Source organism: Schistocerca americana, chromosome 2 (genome assembly GCF_021461395.2).
Source record: "Schistocerca americana isolate TAMUIC-IGC-003095 chromosome 2, iqSchAmer2.1, whole genome shotgun sequence".
In the NCBI taxonomy this organism is placed as follows: Eukaryota; Metazoa; Arthropoda; class Insecta; order Orthoptera; family Acrididae; genus Schistocerca; species Schistocerca americana.
In genome coordinates, this window is record NC_060120.1 from 474,010,268 (window position 1) to 474,016,449 (window position 6,182).

At 40.4% G+C, this 6,182-nt stretch overlaps 1 non-coding gene across 1 annotated transcript; it reads left to right on the top strand.

Moving 5' to 3' along the window:
- Nucleotides 1–318: 318 nt before the first annotated feature.
- On the top strand, nt 319–391 carry Trnar-acg. Its single transcript has one exon. It is a non-coding gene; the product is annotated as a tRNA-Arg (tRNA).
- The last annotated feature ends 5,791 nt before the right edge of the window (nt 392–6,182 follow it).

Here is a 6,182-nt window from a genome sequence, read left to right on the forward strand (position 1 = left end):
TCTTGTCTTCAGGCGTGTATAATTAAAATCACAACGTTATTAAAGGTGTAGGTCAGGAATCCACAGACCGTGATTCGGCTTCAGTGTTCGTTCTTGTAAATTGACAACAAAACTGAGCCAAATATCAAAACTATTCCTAAATGGAGTATTAAGTTTCAAATTAAATTGTGTAAATAATGTTTTTTAAATACATCTTTGTAATTATATTTGTTAAATAAAATGTTTCCAAAACAAGGAATATAACCTAATGTTGTTAGTCCGCAGTACTATACATCTTTGGTGTTGATCAATTACTCCTCAACTTCTACGTGAAACGTAGGCCCTGTGGCGCAATGGATAACGCGTCTGACTACGGATCAGAAGATTCCAGGTTCGAATCCTGGCAGGGTCGTACATTTTTATAGCTGAATAAACCCTATACGTCTGTTCTTGTTTCTTAATGGTTTTTAAATAGTTCGTTAAAATCTGCAACCGTGGTCTGTCTGGCATGGCGGATCGTACGGTTATTATAGATTGACTGCTTCCTCCGTGATTCGAACATGTAACTAGACACACAGTTTTTTGCTCAGTTTCGCAAATTTTATTATGGTTACTGCACAACCTAGGTTTCAGGTTAAAAGCCCATTGTCAAGTACATTACTGATTACAAAGATGATCAAGCAAAGATAAACTCGGCGACAAGACAAGGATAAACATCTCGACTTGTTAACGTGTCGATCGTTCCCTTAATGTAAACTACTTCCATGACCCTTTTTTTGACAAAGTACGTATGGAATTACACAATACAGCAATTAAACTAACGTGGTTAAACATACCTAGGAATATAGTTATGCATTTACTCAAGGATTTAGGCCCAAAGTTTTAATTCTATCCAGGTCTTGCGATATCATCTAAAAGAGGTGAATAATTGAATTGGGTTTGCTCATTTAATAATAGGCGTGGGGATGTACACATCTAATTTCTAGAATTTCTAACTGGCTGAGTTTTTCCCCTTTTCTTCTATATGTAAGATTTCTACATCTACTATGTATTTGTGGTTTTTGTGATGGCAATGTTCCGCACACGCTGATTCAGTGTTCTCAGTCTCCAGCGTCAATAGTGTTCTCTAAGCATGGTGCAGATTGACCTGCCTGTCTGTCCAGTGAAGCAGGATCGGCGCTGCCGGCATATGATCTTATAACCCCCCTTCTTTTGCATTGAACAACTGCTTAAAGAAAAGAACTATTAAAGTAATTTACGTTATGCCAGTGATCGATACAGTAAGAAGTTGAGATGTTTATCTTTGCCTTATCATGTTTATCATTGCTTCATCATCTTTGGTATCAGTAATGTATTTTAAAATGCGCTTATAATCCAAAACCTAAGTTGTACAGTAACTATAATAACATTTGTGAAACAAGGCAAACACTGTTTGTTTCATTAATTTACGATGGTTCATCAAGAAATTAAATTAAAATGATTTCGAACATGTAAATTAACTTTAACTTTCAGACAATGAAGCCTGTTGAACGACTAACAGTAGAAGAAATGAGACATAAAAGGAAGTAGCTTTTTGGATATCCGTCCGTCACAATGTACACCTGCACTCAATACGCATGATTTGAACCCTGGGTTGTGATGGTCGCCAACGGTGAAGTACAGTTTGATAACTATCACAGAAACTTATGAAAGAAAAAACAGAGCAGCGCCGCAGTGTCGTTAGTAAACGAAAGCTGAAATGAACATCAAAGTTAATAAAACAAATTATGTGTGTGTCAGTCAACAAATCTAGATTTTAAGTCCTATCCGTCGAAATATTAAAAATATCAGGATGTAAGTAACATGTAGACGTCCTAGCCAGACCATTGCTTCTCACAGGAACGGGAGTTTCGCATGGAAACGGGAAAAGATAAAATGAATACTAACAATTTTAAATATTGGATGGGAAGTTCCTTCCCCTCCTATAAAAAGAGGAAGAGTAAATTATACGTAAATACAGTCTGTTCCGACAGACATTTTCAGCTATCCACGTAACATCTTACACACTCATCTATGTATATCAGTGACTTAAACAGTCACGGTGACAGTCTGAGGTTGATACGTTTGTATGTAAAATGCTGATTTTTCAATGAAATAGTCGCAGTAACTTACAGATAACCAAACTGTGTGAAAATACCATACATGAAGCCTCAATTTAAGTTGTAATGAAGAAGCATGAACGCATTGATGGGCTGCGTTTTGCAGACTGCTTGTTAGTTCAGTACCCACTATAGTCGACTATGGGGATAAATATGCACACTTCAACGGGTAGAGCGTTGACTTACTTTTGAGCTCTTATCTCGAGAGCTATGGAAACATGAGACACAAAACAAATACAAAAAATATTAACAAACGAATGTAAGATAACAGCAAATATACATTTAGAATGGTTACTCATATCACAGGTTCATCAGAGTCCTATATGCGAGAAACTTAACTTTACAGTAGACTTTCGAGGGACCTTTATGAAGTCTTTACAGTCCCCTTACCTGGTTCTGATGCGGTTGAGGCGGGTCCCGATTTTTCTTGGTAGACTTAATTTTTAGTTGAGTCTCCAGGCGACGTCCGGACTACGGTGACCAGTTATTTCTCCAGCAATCTTCCAAATAGAGGAGTAGATTCGTAGAGGCTGTAGAAATCTCATACATATTTTCTATATTGAAGCCTGGTAAGTGGAAGGTGAGGAAGAATTTTATTGGTTGGAAATTTTCCAAGAAGTAATTCGTTGCATATCTTACTCCATTCTTAGTACAATACCTGTTATCGTCGGAGATCGGATAATGCTGTATTAGATATGATGGTAGACTCAGAGCAAAATCCTGCTACAGCAAACCATCTGGAAGTTCACACAAAAAAAAGGCGGTAAGACTAGATATCTTCTCTCGGCCAGAGATAATTACAGAAACGAGTTGTTGTTAACCACCAAGGAAATGTTTCGTGTTTGCCATTATTAGTTATGTTATCGTACACATTTTTATTTGAATGTGTTCAGGTTATCTACTTAAGACTTCGCTAACTCAGAGTGTTGATTTTCACAGTCCATGCCTTCGAGAAGCAACAGTTATTTTCTGGAGATGAAGGCTCACCGGAAACCTACTTTATTTCAGGATATACTTCGCATGTCTCCGACAACTGTTCAAAAATACGGGCTCGTCCGTGTTTTGAACCCAGTACCTGTCACACCATAAGCGAGAACTTTTTTGTAACACAACACACTTTTATTTACAAATTAATAAATACATTTGTACAGACGATGATATCTTTGAGTTTCGAGTGCGCAATTTCTGTATTTTTATTAAAAGTCTTTTTGTTTCGATTGTCCTTTGTTTTGTTTTTCACAAAATTGCTTTGTTCAAGCATCTTCGTTGTTTGCTGCATTTTATTTGCTTGCGAATTGTCTTACAATGGCTTTGTAAGTTTTTTATTCCTAGTCCTATAGTTGGCTGTAGCAAAGCGCCATTAAATTTTATTGGCGGCAGTTTTGTTTCTGATTTGAAATTAAAATATTTGTTGGTATAAGTTAGATAATATTGCCTTTCTGTAGTTGCTGACATGTGAAAAAATTGACATTAATTAAATGCCATAAGTCAGCAACTCTTTAAAAATTTAAAAAATAAAAAGATATATATAAAAATAATATACTGGATTTAAAAAAAATAAATTTGAAATTGAGGAAATCACATTTTACATGTGAAGAACTCTTTGGGAATCTTACTAATACGCAAGGAGTCACAAACAAAGTTAATAAACACAACCTGATAACTGATATGAATTTCAGTGTGATGGTTTATTTTTGACAAGCTTTGTGACGAAAGATTGTTGTCATTTTCATGGAGACACTCTTTTGTTAGGCAAAATGAAAAAAAGACACATAAAAAGCCGCGCGGTTAGAAGCGCCATGTAACGGATTGCGCGGCGCCTCCCGCCGGACGTTCGAATCCTTCCTCGGTCGTGTGTGTGTGTTTTGTTCTTAGCGTAAGTTATTTTAAATAGTGTAAGTCTAGGAACCGATGACCTCACCAGTTTGGTCCCATAGGAATTCACAAACATTTGGACACACAGAAAACAATGTAATAAACACTTGTTTTTCTGTGATGTTACGATATAGTTGGTAGGCTGTACTATTTTTCGTAAGAGAGAATACACTGTAAACCTTAAAACGTTATACTCCTTCATGGAACACTGCGGTTTTGTACTTTATTTACATGTACTTCTGTGGTGCTGGAGGGTGTCCGCGGCAGCGACAACAATGGCAGGAGGAGGAGGAGGAGGAGGAGGAGGAGGAGGAGGAGGGGGGGGGGGGTGGCGGCGGCTGCTGTCGGGCGTGGCCACTCATGGGGGGTACGGGGGTTGTGCCTGAAGGCGGCGTCCAGCGGGATCTGTAGGTAGCTCTCGAACGTCGCCCGGTAGCTGCTTTTCTGCGTTGTCCTCCCAGAGATCTGTGGGAACTCCAGCTTGTCCGTCTGATTCTTTGCAATTATACCGTGCGCTGTCATAGCTAGTGTCCAGGTGGCGGCAACGCGAAAGCTTTTCGCAGGAGGGGCGGTGAGTGACATGATTTCTACAGTTCTGTGATTCTTCTGTTCATGTGGGCTTACGTCTGCGCGGCGTTGGCGGGGGGGCGGGGGGGCGGGGGGGCGGGGGGGCGGGGGGGCGGGGGGGCGGGGGGGGGGGTGACGTCACGCGGGCTGCGTGGCTTTCTTGAAACACGCCCCGAGTGCTATTTTCAGGAAGTTCATGAAGTCTGTCCTGATCCTCTTGGCAAACATAGCTTTCTTATTTTCGTCCCATAGATATGATAGTCTATTGCGTGTCTGTGCTCTAGTTTAACAATGGTCAAACAGGTGTTACACACAGAAGTACTTGATTCATTTACATCAATTGCAATAGTATTTTTATAGATCATACGATGCTATTTTGTAAATGTTTGTTCTAGGGTGCCAACGCCAATCAAATCAACTTAACGGCCGAACTCTCGACGAACGCAAAACAAAGGTGGTTCTTGTGCAGCGAAAGGATACGTACAAGGTGACACATTCGTATGAGGCACAATATGCTGTCACTATATGTAGAAAATTACTGCCAACGGTCTACGTTTGCTTGTAAGAGACCACTGGATCATTTGTGTAAGAGACCACTGGATCATTTGATCCGACGGTGCGAAAAGCAGCTGATGAGTACGACAAACACAAAAACGTTACGATAACATCTTCAAAGTCCGGAAAACTTACAACAGTACCATATACGAAATTTCTAATTGTCTTGAAGCCGTAGTTGAGAGAACAATAATTTTACGCTCGATTCATGGGGAGGGCAAACGAAACAGGTTTTGTACGACGTTGGTGCAGCCCTGCGACTCTAATGGCTCTAAGCACTATAGGACTTAACATCTGAGGTCATCAGTCCCCTAGGCTTAGAACTACTTAAACCTAACTAACCAAAGGACATCACACACATCCATGCCCGAAGCAGGATTCGAACCTGCGACCGTAGCAGCAGCGCGGTTCCGGACTGAAGTGCCTAGAACCGTTCGGTCACAGAAGCCGGCAGCTCTGCGACGTTTATTTTTATAGACGGGTGATAAACCTTACAAAGAGACTAAAATTGCTTACACATCATCGAACACAGTAGAGAGAGAGCTTAAAGAGAAGACCGCTTAAGAATTCAATCAATGTACACCATCAGTTGCCAGCACCAATATTCGGTGATATGATCAGATGTGTGTGATAAGGCGCGGAACCGTGTGATGACCTAGAACCGTTTATGAACCTAAACCAAGTTTGTTTTGCACAAAAAACACTGAAAAAACATGGTCGTGCAATAAAAAAAATGGTTCAAATGGCTCTGAGCACTACGGGACTTAACTTATGAGTTCATCAGTCCCCTAGAACTTAGAACTAGTTAAACCTAACTAACCTAAGGACACCACACACATTCACGCCCGAGGCAGGATTCCAACCTGCAACCGTAGTGGTCGCGCGGTTCCAGACCGTAGCGCCTAGAACCGCTCGGCCACTCCGGCCGGCTGCTCGTGCAAAAACTCGGCGTTCACTACATGTGCTATATAATTAATTGTTTTGCATGTTTTTACGATCAGTGTCGTCCTTATTTGGGCAATGCTCCATACATGTCACAAAGGTACGTACAGTGATTTCAGTGATTCG